The sequence below is a fragment of the Manis javanica genome, chromosome X (assembly GCF_040802235.1).
Source record: "Manis javanica isolate MJ-LG chromosome X, MJ_LKY, whole genome shotgun sequence".
Taxonomy (NCBI): Eukaryota; Metazoa; Chordata; class Mammalia; order Pholidota; family Manidae; genus Manis; species Manis javanica.
In genome coordinates, this window is record NC_133174.1 from 96,456,057 (window position 1) to 96,473,454 (window position 17,398).

Here is a 17,398-nt window from a genome sequence, read left to right on the forward strand (position 1 = left end):
TCTTGAGGTGGGATGAGAGACAAAATCAAAAACATTGAAATTGGGTTGATGATAAAGGGATTTATCAGTGTTACTTTTCTGAAACATAATATTTCTTAATTCATTTGCTATATTTCTTTTTCTAAAATGTTTTTCACAGTTACAAAACATTTACTTTTCAGGATGAATGTGAAAAAATGTTATCCATCATTTTAAGAATTTTTTCACATTTGATTAATTTATTCAGTGGGTCTAAATGGAACAGAAAGTCTTAATGTATTCCAATCATCCTAAGAAGCCTGCCTGTTTAAATGTCTTTCATAGTTGCTTTAAAAAATTCTTTTATTTTATTTTTTTTGTTTTGGTATCATTAATATACAATCACATGAGCAACATTGTGGATACTAGATTCCCCCCACTATCAAGTCCCCACCACATACCCCATTACAGCACTGTCCATAAGCATAGTAAGATGCTATAGAATCACTACTTGTCTTCTCTGTGCTATACTGCCTTCCCCGTGCCCCCCTGCTACATTATGGGTGCTAATTGTAATGCCCCTTATTCCCCTTTTCCCTGCCTTTCTACCCACCCCTCAAGTCCCTTTCCCTTTGGTAACTGTTAGTCCATTCTTCGGTTCTGTGAGTCTGCTGCTATTTTGTTCCTTCAGTTTTTGCTTTGTTCTTATGCTTCACAGATGAGTGAAATCATTTGGTACTTGTCTTTCTCCACCTGGCTTATTTCACTGAGCATAATACTCTCTAGCTCCAATCATGTTGTTGCAAATGGTAGGATTTGTTTTCTTCTTATGGCTGAATAATATTTCATTGTGTATATGTACCACATTTTCTTTATCCATTCATCTATGATGGACACTTAGGTTGCTTCCATTTTTTGGCTATTGTAAATAATGCTGCAATAAACACAGGGGTGCATATGTCTTTTTAAGTCTGAACAGTTGTATTCTTAGGGTAAATTTCTAGGAGTGGAATTCCCGGGTCAAATGATATTTCTATTTTTAGTTTTGTGAGGAACCTCCATATTGCTTTCCACAATGGTTGAACTAATTTACATTCCCACCAGCAGTGTAGGAGGGTTCCCAGAGAGCTCTTTTGTCCTTTTTGTCTTGTAAGGACACGGTGAGAAGACAACTATCTGTGAGTGAGGAAGCAGGCCCTCATCAGATTTTGAATCTGCTGGCACCTACATCTTGAACTTTCAGCCTCCTGAATGATAAGAAAAAAATTTCTGTTATTTAAAAACCTATGTTTATAAACCAGTGTTTATAAGTCAATCTATGATAATCTGTTACAGCATCTTGAAGCGACTAAGATACCCTCTAAGATTGGGAACAAGGCAAGGGTGTTTGCTCTCACTGTTCTTATTCAACATAAAGCAAGATAGAAAAGTCTTACAGATTGGAATAGAAGAAAGAAATCTGGCCCTGTTTGCAGGTGATATGATTATTTATGTTAGAAATTCCCAATGGATCTACCAAATAAATTTCTGGAACTAATCAGTGATTTGAACAACATTTCAGGATAAAAGATCAATATGTAAAAAGCAATCATATTTCTACACATTAACAATAAACATGTGGAAGCCAAAAATTTTAAATATAAACCATTTACATCCACTCCAAAGAAAATGAAATGTGGAGGTATGCATATAACAAAAATTGTACAGGTTCTGTATGTTGAAAATTACAAAATACTGATGAAGGAAATCAAAGACGGCGTAATATTTGGGAAGATATGCTGTGTTCATAGACGGGAATTCTGAACACAGTAAAGATGTCAATTCTCTCAAAATTGATCTATAAGTTTAACTGATTTCCTATCAAAATCCCAGCATACTTTTGCAGACATAGACAAGCTTATTCTAAAATTCAAATGAAAAGACAAAGGAGCTAAAATACCTGAATCACCATACTGACATTAATAGGTAATATATCAGTTACAGTAATCAAAACCATGCGGTATTGGCAATGGGAGAGACACATGGATGAATGAAACAGAATGATGAACAGAGAAATAGAACCACAGAAAAATATTCAACTGAGTGTTGACAAGCAAAAGCAATTCAATGGGTGAAGGATGATCTTCAACAAATGGTCCTGCAGTGATTGACCATCTATAGCAAAGAAGTCAAAATCACCCTAAACCCTGAATTTTATACAAAAATTAACTCAAAATAGATCATGTACTTAAATATAAAATGCAAAACTATAAAACTTAGGGAAAAAATGGAAGAAAAAAATCTTTAGGATCTAGGGCTAGGCAAGGTAGTTGTTAGACGTGAAGCCAGTAGCATGATCCATAAACGGAAAAAGTTAAAAATTGGCATTTATCAAAATGTAAGACTTTTGTTCTGATAAAAACACAATTAGAAAGATGAAAGGATAAGTTATACACTAGGGAAAATATTTGAACACCACAAATCTGATAAGGGACTAATATCTAAGATATATGTAAAGGAGTCTCAAAACTCAACAGTAACAAAAGCAATCCAATTAGAAAATGCTCAGACACTTCACTGAACAGGATTAGAGATGGCAAATAAGCACATGAAAAGATAAGCCACTAGGGAAATATGAATTAACACCACAATACTGTATCACCACACACATATCAGGATGACTAAATTTTTTAAGTAGTAATATGAAACACTGGTAAGTATATAGAGAAACTATTTTACTGCCGGGACTGTAAAATGACACTGCCACTCTGGAAAATAGTTAGGCAGTTTTTATAATACCAAGTATTCAATTACCATATAACCTATCAACGGTACCCTTAAGCATTTATCCCAGATAAATGAAAATGCATGTTAACAAAAGAAACTGTACATGAATGTTCATAGAAGCCTGATTCATAATATCAATAATTGAAAATAACCCAGATATTTATCCTTCAATGGGCAAATGACCAAATAAATGTGGTACAACCCTACTATGGAACATTACTCAGCAAAAAAAGAACAATCAATACAAATAAAAACTTGGATAAGTCTTGGAGGAATTATGCTTTGTGAGAAAAGCCAATCCCAAAAGGTCACAAACTGTATGCTTCCTTTAATGTAACACTCTTGAAATGACAAAATTGTAAAAATGGAGAAAATTTAGTGATTGCCAGTAGTAAAGGATGAGGGTAGGTAGTAAGTTGGGTGTAGCTGTAGAACAGCATGAAGGATTCTTGTGGTGATGAAAGTCTTCTGTACTTTGACTGTTGATAAATATGTTCATGAGATTGATTGTGACAATAATTTCACCAGTGTATACATTTGTCAAAACTTATTAATTGTAAAACTTTAAATATGTGCAGTTTATTGTATGTCATTTATACCTCAATAAAGCTGGTTAAAGAAAGGCAGACTATGAAATACTAAGATGGTCTATGCATTAGATATGTATATAGTATGTATGCATATTACATTTGTATATATGTATACAATAACAATTGCATACAATATGTAATTGTTGAAAAGAGTGAGTTGGTAAATATAGTGATATGGAAACAGATCATGTTATGTTACAAAAAAAAAGCAAAATGCAGAATGGCATATATCCCATGGCCCCATGTTTAAAGCAGAATGCATGTGTGAAATCAATATGTAAAAAATGTGGAAAATATGCCAGTAACTAACAGAATATCTGGATAGGCAGGCAGGAGGTGTAGGTGGTAGAAATATAGGACCATATCAACTTCTATATTATTTAATTTTCTTTAAAAACATACACTATATTTGCTATCAGAAAAAAGAGAACATTTTGAAAACATATAGGATATCTTCTTAAAAGTTATCTTTTAAATGATGAAAAAATATTTTTGACATGGAAGTGTTCAAATATATTGTTGAATAAAATAATCTTACTCTCAAATAGTACTTACTAATATATGTGTGAAAATTTGTGAAGCATAAAACTACAGACATTAACAATGAGTATCTCTGGTGTGTTACACTGTCTTCCTTATATATCTTCTTGTATTTTTGAATTTTCTATAAGCATATGTGATTATTTTACAGAACAGTTTTTTTTTGCTTTCATTAATCTACAATTACATGAACAACACTATGTTTACCAGGCTCCCCCCTTCACCAAGTCACCCCCACTCACCCTACTACAGTCACTGTCCATTAGCACAGCAAGATGCTACAGAACAGTTTTGACAATAAAGACATTATAATCCTAATATATCTGGTGCTCTCAGGTCCCTTTGCTATCCTTCTGTCTTACTAAGATAATGGAAACCCATAGACTACTTTTCCCAGGTTCCGTTTCTAGCTTGGTGTCTTTTAGGTTATGTCAGTGGGAGGCACTGTTAGGAGGTAGAGAAAGACAGAAGCCATTGTTCTTTTTCTTTTTTTCCTTTTCCCTTCCCTTTCCTTCCTTTCCTTTACTTTCCTTTATTTTCCTTTCCTTTCCCTTCCTTTTCTTTTCTGGATACACTTTTTGCCCTGCAGAAGTACTAGTGGGGAGGTGGGTCCTCAGCAGGAGTATGGGTTCCTCTGTGGAAGTGTAGTCTACTTGGTTCCTGTTCAGGCAGAAGGGTTCAGGCTGTGGGAGCAAGTCACAGACGCTCTGACAGCCTCAGCAGCAGTGTTCTCCTGGCTCTAGCAGTGACAGTGGGAGTTCCAGGATCCTTGGTAACATAGCACCTATGCTCTGATCCCTGTAGCTTCAGGGCACTCAAGGATTTGGGCTCTGAAGACAAAACTGGAAGGTAACCTCGAACATGTGGGCTTCCGTAACATCAGTGTTGCTCTTTTTCACACAGACGAATACAGACATATACTTACACCTTAAAACAAATTAACAGTAATGAGAATATGTTGGTTTTGGGGTGTTATGCTAGTATTATTAGAGTTCTTTGCTCACAAGAATATTCCACGCAGGAGGCCCCCTCTGGACAATCCTCATTCTTTTCTCTTTATTCTTGGATTTCTATTGCATTTTCACTGACAAGATTCCTCCCTTGATATAGACATTCCTTTGCTGATTCTTTTCCTCTGTCCTATCCTCAATCTGGCATTTTCAAATATTGCCCATTCCAAACAAGTTTTCAAGCCCTCTTGGAGTGTTCGGAGGGATACAATGGCACTACAGGCAAGGGCAGTAAGTAAGTAGTCCTGAAACCAAAATCTGTTGAAAAGCACTGCTTTAGTAGAGAAGCAAGAGTTAAACAAAGACCAATGCCCCAAGGATTTTCTCAGAGCATAGAGAATCCATGCTAGATTTCTTATCCATATTCACATACATTAGTGGATAGTGTATATCTTCAGATATTCTATAGTTCATTTTGGGCTTTGTTTTCCCTTCCCTCTTACTATTCCTTCATTAGCCTCTTGCTACGGAGACCTAAGTGGGTTAATACTAGACACTTTTAATCATTGTGACTCTGTTTAAATGGCTCCCTGTATGGTAGGTTAGTCTTTCCTACTTACACTTCTTTTTCAGTTTCCTGGAAATTCTCAGATGTTTTCATTTCAACTGAATTCACATTTTGTACTTATGTACTCAGGAAATTGAGGTACACATAAGGTAAGGAACTTATTTGAGATCCATGACTAATAAGTGGCAGAGCTGGGAAATAAATTCATCTATCAGACTGCCTGTCCTATTGAGAGTATCAAATATATAAATATCCTGGCTTATGCCTCACTGACAATTTATAAAGGCTAAACAGTGGGATACACACACACACACACACACACATTCTCACTAGAAAATGATGATGACCTCTATTCAAAGTACACACAGTTATAATTCTGGTCCTGCCTGGTCCTTCTTATATGGGTCCCCTGGAGAGTAAGATGACACCTTCTTGCTTTACACTCCTCAGGAAAGACCACAAAGGGTCCTGCTCTTTGTTAATCCCAAGAAGAGGTGTATCTACCCGGCAGCTCGAACCTGCTGTCTCAGAGCGTGGCAAGAGCTGTTTATTTTTTTAAATTACCTATGTACTCTGATAATATAGTTGTCAGGTCTTCACCAACCTTACTTCTATTTTAAATTATCTTCCTATAATATTATCTTAAGTGGTCTACCTCAAGTATCATTAGCCATTAGCAATGTGTAGGTTTCAGTATGGACTCAGGAACATAAAATCCCCAAAGCGGCAAACTCAAGACTTGTATCCCCATGGGCCATGAATTAGAGCGTTGTCTGTGGGAGTTCTTATCTGCACTGAAAGTATTTTGCCCTCACTGCCATGGTCCCACACATTTGACCAGAGCGTTCTCAGCCCCCTTAGGCCCTTACAGCTACTCACTGACTAGTTTGCCTTTGTATCTGAGTGCTCAACTCCAGTAAATTCTTTACTCCTACTCTTGTGCTTACCATGGGCAACCAATATGCATTCTTAGGGTCATACTGCTTGTTTATCGGCATTACTGGATATTGGTCACGGCCTACACCTTAGGGATTGTTACATGCTTTGTATACTATCAAATAAAAATTTGCTTTGCATAACTTTGTCTCCAACATGTGTCATATATTATTGACTCACTAGTAAGGGAACCAGTGAGATAACAAAAATACTCAAAAGAAAGTATGCCAGGTCAAAAGGGTTAGTGAAATGGAATGGTTGCAAATTTGAGGACTAGGAATGCTTACATGAACAATAAGGCTTTCATACTAATTAGATTTCACAAAGTCTTCAACACATAATGTCCTTGCCTGTTGTTACAAAAAATCTTGCAGCAGTACGGTACATGCTGACTAGCAGTCAGAAGATAAAAAGCAGTGCATTTAAGTAATGCTCAGAATATATAACCCTGAGATTGCGGTTAAGTTTTATTTTCCATCAATAGTGCATAATAGGGACATCTATCAGGAACACATGAAACTAAGTCAAGAGAGATCAAAAGCAGAACATCAAGTAACAAGCTAGTGCCAGTGATTTTTTTTCAAACTGAAACAAAGATGAAGAATATGTAGTTTGCCTGTTTTTTAGTTGAGGGATAATTTTTTTCTTTGTCACTCCTTTTCGTTTCCTCCACCAAAAAGCAATAATCATCCTCATTTTAACTTACTGTTTGATTAAGCTTGTTTTAAATTTTTGAATATAGCAAAAATTAGACATAAGCTTACCTTCTACACTATTATTACAGTCATGATTACAAGCAAGTTTTGTACTTACATTATTATTCCTTTAATTCAGTGTCCAACATCTAGGAAGAATTTCCAAATAAGATCCCAAAGTAAATCAATCTTAATGGCAAAAAATGAATTTTGACTATAAAACTGGGCTTTCAGAGTGTGTTATCTACATACCCTGATATATCTGCATAATTGCATCCAAGAGTGTTACTAAGCATACCAGTGCCTCTTCTTGGTGTAGGTAACAACTTTAATGGTGAGAAACGTCCCAGGGCCAGATAACTTTAGTTGGAAGATTGTGAAAGGAATCCAAAGTTCTGTTTGAAATTCTGAAATGCCCTTTACCATTTTTTTTTAACTTACCTTATTCAAAGCTGGAGAACAAAGACAGAGAAAGTCATCTCCGCTTGCCGTACCTATTACTGTGCAGCAATTCCACATTTCCAGAGGTCCCCCAAAATTTCCAAAGTTCTTGACCTGCCCAAAAAGACATATTCTTCACTACCTGTGAGGCAGGGAATCTTTGGGCAACAAAGAAAGGCAGTTTCCAAACAAAGGTAGGCATTGTTTTCAAGTATAATCCTTGTTCCTTGATGGTAGACTTGTCAGTTCTTATAAGGTGATTTTTCCTCTAAATGTGACATTTCTGGTATGGTTACAGTTTAAAATTTAATTTGACTTCTGTTGAACCACAGTATTGGTTCAATTACTTTTGTCAACTCTAGAGAAAGATATTAAGGTTACACACATTTTATAGGTGAAGAAATTGAGATACACAAACATTAAGGAATTTATCTAAGATTACACAGCTAGTAAGTTTCAGAGCTGAGAAATAAATTAATATCTGTCAGACTGCCTGCCATATGGAAAACATCAGACATGTAACCATCTTGTCATGTGTCTCCCTGGCAATATATAAAGGCCAAACAATGGGTCTTTTAAACAATCTCTTATGTATCTAGAGTCATCATGTAAGTTTTTCATTTCCCTGAAAATTTGTATTTACAGTCCAGTTTTACATGAAAACATTACTACATAAACATATAGGAAATTTTATGTGTTTTAAATTTTATTGTGTTTCTGAATTGTAATAGGCTATACTCCATGCTGTAATACTCTGAAGAATTTGATCCATTGCATTCTAAAATTCAATGACAAGAACTGCACAGTAACATTCTTGGCATGATTTTTTGGGGATCACTTGAATTTCGCACGACTTAACAAGTGAGATATTTCTGTTTACCCTGTGATTTTGAGCGTTAAAATTAAAAAGGAAGAGGAAGAGAAGAAGAAAGAGAAAAACTTTGTGGTATAAGATTGAATAAAGAATACCATGCACCGTACCTAAAACATCCCAGTGTAAACAATCAAAATTAGATTTTCCTTATTTGTTTCACTCAGTCCTCCCTGAGTTAATTGTAACTTTTCTTGTTCCTTTCCTCTTGGATCAGCAGTCTACTTGAAGTCCTCTACTTCTAGACTGATATACTCCTGGAAAATTTGAATCTCTTGATGTTTATACAATCCATTTCATCATGGCTCTCAGGCTAACTTTCTTAGGTCTTTCTTTCATTATACCCAATTATTAACCTGTAGCTTGTGGCAGAAGCCCTTAAGTTCACATATGTGTGGGAGGGAGCTATGAAACTAACAGACCCAGTTTAATTTATTAGAGTGATTGAATATAGCAGAATAAGAGCAAGGATTCCCCTATTGGGTAAAATACATAACTATATGGACCTAACTATGACCTTTCCTTAGAGACTTAGACAACATTTGTCAAGAAGTAAGTATAAGATATGCATATGAAGATTTGTAGTAAGTGGAAAATGCTTGTTAGGTTAGAAAAAGAAGTAAGTGCAAGAACATTTTATAGGTTGTGATTTTCAAATCTCTATGGCTTTTAAATCCTTCCCACCAATTATGGACCACAATCATCACTAATAAGCAAGGGATGATAACTTCAGAATGAAATCTCAGATATCAATTTGTAAAAAGTTATTGTGCCAGCCCATAGACATAAAAGCATGTTTCTATACATCCTCAGAAGGTAATTACTGAAACATATTTGTATCAATACTTTAACTATACAAAATTAACCTAGGAGTTGATTTCCTTTCTTATTTGACAGTTTTTTCTATAATGTGCATCTGAAAAGATACAGTAGTTCCTCTAACACTGTGAATCCAATTATAAAATAAAGAGCATACCAAATACACTTGTCTATTTTTCATCCATCCTTTTATAAGTTAAGGGAATAAGCCTTTTGTATTATCTCCTAGCCATCTGGAAACTGCTGAAGATGATTTGAGTGTGAGAGACACCTTGACGATTTTATTACCCTAAATTTAGGGTTAGATTGTGGGGAACAAATTAACAAAAGGGGTTATTAGGGGAAACTAGATGCTCATTTAAAATTAGAACATTCTTACCTAAAAACAAGGAACAGTTTTATCCTTGGCTACCTCATCACCCAGAGTGAGAATACAACATTTAAAAGAAACAGCAGAAAGAAGCACAATAAGTAAAAATGTTAACTCTTAAAGAACCTACCACAAAAGGCTGTATCAAAGGATACAGGTTAACTATTTTGAGTTGAAAATATACATACAGGTGAAACATTTTAAATCTTTTTTTGTGATCTGATTAGAATGCGTAAGAAATAATAAGTCTATTTAATCTCATTGTGAGAGATTATATATTCTAAGGCCATTTTTCATTTTAGCTATTTATTCCTCTCCTTTTTATGTTTATGTTGTTCTTATTTAAATTAACATTCCATATATGTATATATTTAAACATACAGACCCAGATACACTCAAATAAATACGCATTATAGAAAGGTTTAAACTTGAGCTTTAAAATACAATTAACCCCTCAACATATTATAAGGTGATGCATATGCCATATTGCTTTTACCATTTTAATCTGAACTTCATAAAAGTATGTATGTAAGACTCTAAAGTATTGTGCTGCAACTTGGTATATTTGATACTCTGTGTTGATGGGTTTTGATTTTCTTAGCAATTTTCCACATATCTAAAAAGTATTCACTCATTATTTCAAGAATTCAAAGTCAAATTAGAGAACTTAGGAATTAAATTTAGAGTGACATTGAAGAAAAATACAATCATTGTTGGCATTAAGATTAGGGCTTTATAATGATACAGTGAAGAGCTATCTTATAATATGGTCCAAATGGAATAACTGTAGGGCCCACATATTTGTAGCATTGTACCAATCCTTTGGTTAAAACTTGTATTACTGTAAGTCAGTTTCTCATTACTAACTTAAACATTTAAGGGGAGTAATGGTAGCTTCCCTGAGCAGTGAAATCAGTATACAGACAATCTAGGAAATTCAGGTTAATTAGGAGAAGACAAGTGAAAGGACTGTGTGGGCTGTGAGACCCATAAAGACCTCCATATATTTTTTATTATCACTACTGTAAAAAAATCTATTGACACCCCCATAGTTTATATTTTTATAGAGCATACAAGACACTACATAATGCATTATGAATAAAATATAGTTAGAACCTTATAAAATAAATCAAAATGAAAAAAATTGAATTTTGAATATTACTTCTTATGCCCCCTGGATGGTCTTATATGTGCTCCATAATTTCTCTACTATTAATTTAGACATGCCACTCTGCTACTGAAAGCCCTAAATCTTCTCTGTTGACCTCTATAATGTTCAACTTTAGGGGATAATACCAAACATTTCCCCAAATACTAGTTCCAATTTACATTCCAGTAGTGTATGTACCTTTTATTGCTCCTCATCCTCACCAACACTTGTTAAATTCAGCATTGTGTATTTTGGCATGCTTATATTCTATATGCCACTGTTTTCTTTCTAAAGCATTTTTAATACTAAAGAAAATCAAAATAATATCAACAACAATGAAAGAGCAACCACCAGAGTAGAACCTTTCTGTTCTGAATAGCAAAGTTTCTCAAGGTCTTGTGATTTTAAAGAACAAAGTTTATCAGTTCTCTGTTCCAGATGTTGTTACGCTTCAACGAGTAATGTTTCTTAGTATCATGTCCTTGATAAACAACAGCTCCATGTTGCTGTTTCCGTGAAGGGGGTTTCTTCGTATTACATCCTTGATAAACAGCAGAAGTGATGCCACAATTTTGCAAAGACTCTCACCAGCAGAAACTGATTGTATAGAGTTGCAGTATTGAGAAGGCTTGGCTTTTAAAATTATATCAGAGCCCTTGAGAAAACGTGCTATTGAAAATTGTATCAGACACTACAAGACCAAAATAAATAGACGTGAACCTGGGAAAAATCAAAATGCCTTTATGTTAAAAGAGCCTCAGAAAAAAATGACCAACATTTTCTCTCACTTCCGGTAAAGCTAAAGAAAATTTTGTTTTCCCTGTACTGTATTTCTATCCATTTTTGCATTATTTATACATTATGAGGTTTAATTAATGGGTACATAAAAGTTTACATTTGTCATATCTTGAAAATACTGAACAAATTGCAAAGAAGAAAGGAATAGGAGCAGATGGAACAAAATGACAGCTTTACTTAGAGATTTAGAGGGGAAAGTGAATTGCAGGATATTGCTCATTATGAGAGTGAAATGGGACTAAGAGAACCCCCAATTTAAGCAAACTATCTATCCATCAGCCTGGAGCCCTGTCTGTCTAGTCCGGAAGCAGAGAACGCCTTCAAGTTGTTACTACTTGAGTTTTCTTCACAGGGAAGTAAATATCAGAAGTAGGAAAGGCCAATGTGAATTGTCTGCTTGTGTCCTTTGCCCCATTCTCTCCTCTGTGGTTGATTTCTTTCTTATTGAACAGAAGAACTAATTTAAGGATACTTTTGTTCATCCAATCACGTGCACTGAAAAACATTTCTAAGTCTGTGGTTGATTTTTGACTTTGGCTTATTGTAATTTTGCTATTGATACATGTATTTTTTTCAATTTCAGTGCCGTCAGATTTTGTTTGGGGGCTTTTCTTTAGAATTGACCTAAGAAAGGAAGTATTAGAAGACCTGCAAGGAGAGATGCACAATGTCCCAGGTTCAGATTCAAAATCGTAACGAATTAATTCTATTTAAAATAAGGTATTAATTCACTACAATCCCCCTCAAGACACTTAGCATGGTTGTTCAACGGAGCTTGACTACGAGGTCTTAAATTTACCAGAAATAAAGTACGCGAGAAGGCCTGAAAAAATATGTAATAAATGTTTAAACTGCGTCTTTATTACATGAAAGAGAGATTCGCTGCCTCTTTTTCTTTCTTTTTTTATTCCAGAAGCTCACCCATCCTAGGGTTCTGAATGGGAATTGAACAGACATATGTTGCCATTACATTATAAAGTTCTTTAAAAGGAACATTTCTTTCCTTGAACTGTATTTCGGTTTAACTTGGTGAGTCTCCTCCCTCTAAAGCAGAAAGGACCTCCTGCCTTATCCATCACGCGGGGGCGGGGCGGGGGCGAAGCGTCCTCTAGGAGTCGGAGCCCAGGAGAAGCTGCGCGCGTGGCCGGTCTTCGCGGAGGAACGGCCTTACACACGGACTTCGGAGGCTTCCTTTGAACAGAAGGTTGGAGGTAATGGCTGTCGTAAAATTATTTTCGGGGATTTCTGGACACTTTGGAGTAAGGGTGAGGTAGAGTAGAGACTGCTGCTTTAGAGTAGTGGGAAATGAGTGTCGTTTTGTGAGAGGCATTTCTGTGAGGGAGTTGGTATCTGGATTTTGTACTCCTCCAGGTATTTTAAAAGTCCACATTTTTAAAAGTGGGAGAAGTGGTGATCAGATTACACCTGTGGAAAAAATGCTTCATGAGGTTGCAAAGCGAACTTTTGAATCGGGCATTTTATGTCTGTCAGCTTTGGTAACAGACATAAATGATGCAACACTTGATAAATTAATCTTCCATATTTTGAAAAAAATAAGATTGGGATAATCTCCAATGAAAAATGTAGTTAGTTGGGGGTGTTGGCTTTTATATTACTTAGTTGTGTTGCGTGTCTAACAAATCTTACTGTTTTGATGGAGTTTGTGTAGTAATAATCTGAAGTAATGTGTAACTGAAGATGTAAGTACTTCTGAGAACTGAAGTTTGGTTATTTGTCAGAAGATATTCAATGTCTTAAAAGAATCACTTTTTTATAGGTGTGCGAAGGATGACCTTTGTCTATATCTCTACCTATCAAAAGAATAATATACTCCTGTTTGTACTGTAATATGAAAAATATCTGAAAGATTGTAAGCTAAAGAACAATAGACATATATTAATATAACTAACATAACCAACAATATATCTAATAATAAAGGATGTGTAAGGATGTAAGCTAAAGAACAATAGACATATAGTAATATAACTAACATAACCAACAATATATCTAATAATAAAGGATGTGTAAGGAAAAAAGAGGAAAATTTCTACTTCTTCCACATTTCATTTAGTATAGAATACCTATATCAGCATAAAAATAACTGAGATGAAAACTTTCAAACATGCGGGAAAAAACTACCGTTTCAATAATGTGTAAACGTGTATAAATGTGGAAGAATGTTCAAATATGTGGGTAAGTAAATGTAATTTCAAACACTGTATTCTAATGTGTATGATGACGGAAAATATCAAATGGAGTAGACTCAAATATAAACAGTGAACAACTCAGGGGTTGGAGTATTGATAGTTCCTTACATTTTATGCACCTTTAGATTTTTTTTTAAACCACATAACAGAGATGAAAGGGAAGAATCCATTTTGTTACAGACACTTAGATACCCACACATATTCCATTGTCTTTCACTGGAGGTGAATTTTTCTGTGGATCTGAGAGGGCTAGTTATCTGGCTGCATGTGCTTTTTCTTGCAATTAAAATATTTAGACTATTGTCCACACTTTGGTTTAAGCAGACAATTATTTGTATTTTTATGTCCTCTTGAGAATTCAAAATATGTTTTACACATATTTTGAAATAATCACATTAAGATAGTACATCCATAAAAAGCTGTAGAAAGAACAAGTTAATGCCATAAGCTAAATGCAGGGATAAGAAATGATGTGCAAGTTATATTCCGAAAATAAGCAAATTGAAGATTGGCCTGTATCATATTAGTACAATATATGCAAGAAAAATTTGGAAATATATATGCTACTTTATTGGGGATAGAAGTGTAATTGAAGAGGCAGAACATATCAACCTTCTATGTACATATTACAGTTTTCCATTTTTAAAAATCTTACTTAAAAATCTCATAATTTTCATTACGAGAAAGGTAAAATTTTAGAGATAAAGAAAACTCTTGAAAGTGATTCACAAAAATTATAGAAAATATTTATTGATGCGGAAAAGATATTCAGATATATTCTTGGGAATGATAAAGGTCTGGTTTCAAAATGCATGCACATTTATAAATATTTATAGGAAAAAATTCTGGAAACATATGGAGCAAACCATTACATTTTGACCATTATTGTGGGGACTTGCTTTCTTTTTTGAAAAATCAAAAGATAAACATATACAATATGCATGAGAGATGTTATAACAAGAAACTTTAAAATGAGGAATTATTATCCCATTGATGTGTAACATATGCTCGCAACTCCTAAATTGAGAATGCAAAAAATCTGGAAGCCTTAGACGGTTACTGGCTGGATGGCTGTAGTTCCCACCCTTACCCACTAAGGACCTGGGTGTTGGCAGTTCTGGTTCTAGTCACAAGATGGCACTTGCCAGGTATCCTAAGTCTTCTCCAGGCAACCTTTATCATGAAGTGGACAAAACAATGAAACGTATTTTATACTACATTATGAGAGAGTATGTAGTGTGATTTCAGTTCCTTTGAAAAACTACACGAGTATGACAGAGAAAAAAAAACCACACGAGGACTGATGTGAACATTCAAACAGAAAGCATTACAAAAAATGAACTACACCAAGGGCCCATAGAAGACACAAGGCAATTATTTCCCTTCTTTCCTGTCCCCAAGTTATGAGAGGGATGATTTTAGCATGAACCAAATAGCATAGTAGCAAAGAAAACATTTCAAATAATAAGAACAAAAAGGAAAATAAGCATGGCATCTTTATCATAGATGAGGTTTCATTTCATTGCTGTGTTTCAGAATGACATACCCAGTAAAGTTTTGATAGGGAAGTTTCTTTACTTATTTCCATTTAATTGGTTTGATTTCCTTTCTCCTTTTGGACAACCTAGGTTAATATCAGAGGTGCACATGACCTGGAGAATCTGCATGTGATGCCATTGGAGCCCCCAGAAAGTCCATGTGACCACAGACTCATTGAGCAGGGAGAAAGTTCTCCTGGGCGAGCACTTAAGTGAAAATCAAAACCATCAGATCTGAGGGCCAGACCCTTCGCAATCCACGTGCCATTGGGTAAGTCTTTTCCTATTTCATGAAATATTTCACTTTAAAGACACGTTAAGAATGTGGGGTATAATACATTTTGCTTCCTGCTCTGCAGCCATAGCATTTTAAATTAAAAGCCATATTTCATATTAAAATCATGTTAGGCTGAGAATTTGAGATACAGTTCATTTTGTTCACTGTACTGTAATTAAAAGCCATAGTTTCAGTTTGGGGAGGGAAATCCCATTTGTTAAACCACTATGAAGAAATTGTGCATAGGTTATTCAGGTATCGACCTGACGTTCCAGCCAATGGCCTGACTCTCCAATCCTTGACAGCTATGCTAGATTGTCATCACTATACATTAGACAGCATAGTTACAAAGATGGCTCCTTTTTTCTATTTTCTAACAAAGATCTCTTAAGACCTGCTTGAAGTCTTACAACTTTCCTTAAATAGACATTTGTATACTTTCTTGAGTAATATTTTGTTGTGGTTTAACACATTTAATTCTTTCCCAACAATCCTCACAAGCTCTTAACTCCTAAAGTCATGCTCTTAATGAGGATATTGGTGCTGAACCCCACTATCTGTGTCCATGAGATCTTTGGTTGCTTTGGAGAGGCAGCACTAGCAGCTTAGGAAATGTTGATAGCCCAGCATTCCCTCATGTTAACCCAGTGAGATCCAAAAGGCTCAAAGTATCCAGGAACACAAATAATGTCCTTGACACCGTCAAATCCTTTCCCACATACATTCCTTTCTTATAGTAAGTAGAATTAGTAAAGATAGGTTATTGCACTTATGTTATCATAATACTTCTGTTTTTGTTCCCCTGCCCAAACTATTTATTCTTCTGATTTGTTTCTTGTCTCCATTCTCATTATCCACCTATTTTCTGCTTAGCAAAGTAAACTTCTTATCTGATCCCTTTTCTTTTTGCCATGTTTTAACCTAATCCAGTTGTCACCCATTGAAAACACTTTATTCACGCTATTTTGTGAAGTTTCAGAAGGATAAGAAGAGGCTACAGCAGATGAGAATCGTTCACTAGCCCTAATGCAATAGAGTTAAGAGCTCTTCAGAAAACACTGCTTTATGTAAAACCAGACCAGTGACCTAAGGATTTTTCCAGCATGTTGTGTATCTGTTGATTTCTTGTCTGTATCCAAATGCACTAACTGGGCATGTGCAAATTCACTTTCTTTGTGGTTAAAATAGGACTTCTTTTCCTCCTCTCTCATCCTTCCTGTCTTATCTGTCTCTTGCTATACACATAGACAGGTACTAATCTCTATTTTATTATTGTACCATTAAATATGGTTTAACATATAATATTTAGACAACCTAGGTGACTTATGCATCTTTTTTAACTAGGCTGTCTAGTATGGGGAGACGACAACTTAGCATAGTTGTCAAGGATTTTAAAGTTTTCTCTCCACTGGGCTAATAAAGGTCTCAAACCCACATATTTGAACACTTCAAAACATAACTCTGTCATAATGCCTTCATGACCAACTCTTAAAGGTTAGACATTGGGCTCTGCCAACAGAAATCCACATCACTTCACCAAAGAACCCTGATGTCCTTTATTCAGATTGGACTAATTTTGACCCAGCCTGACCCTTCTGTTAGGTGTCTCTGGAAGAATGATGGCTTCTTCTTTAGACTGTCCAATGCAGACACTTTTCTTTCTCTTCGTTAATTACAGGAAGAGCTGTGTCACACTGCAGCTCTGCTTTTCTAACCTGAATAGTCAGTCAGAGGTGGCAGGAGAGAGGAATCATATTTACTCGTTTACTATGATAATGGGGTTGTGAGGGCCTCACCAACTTTACTTACATCTTATAAATTTTTGTCTTTAAACTTACTATAACATTACCTTAAGAGAACTAACCCTCAGAATGCTCTATTGGCTGTGTGTAGGTTTAAGCCCTTCCTGTGAAACAACACCTCT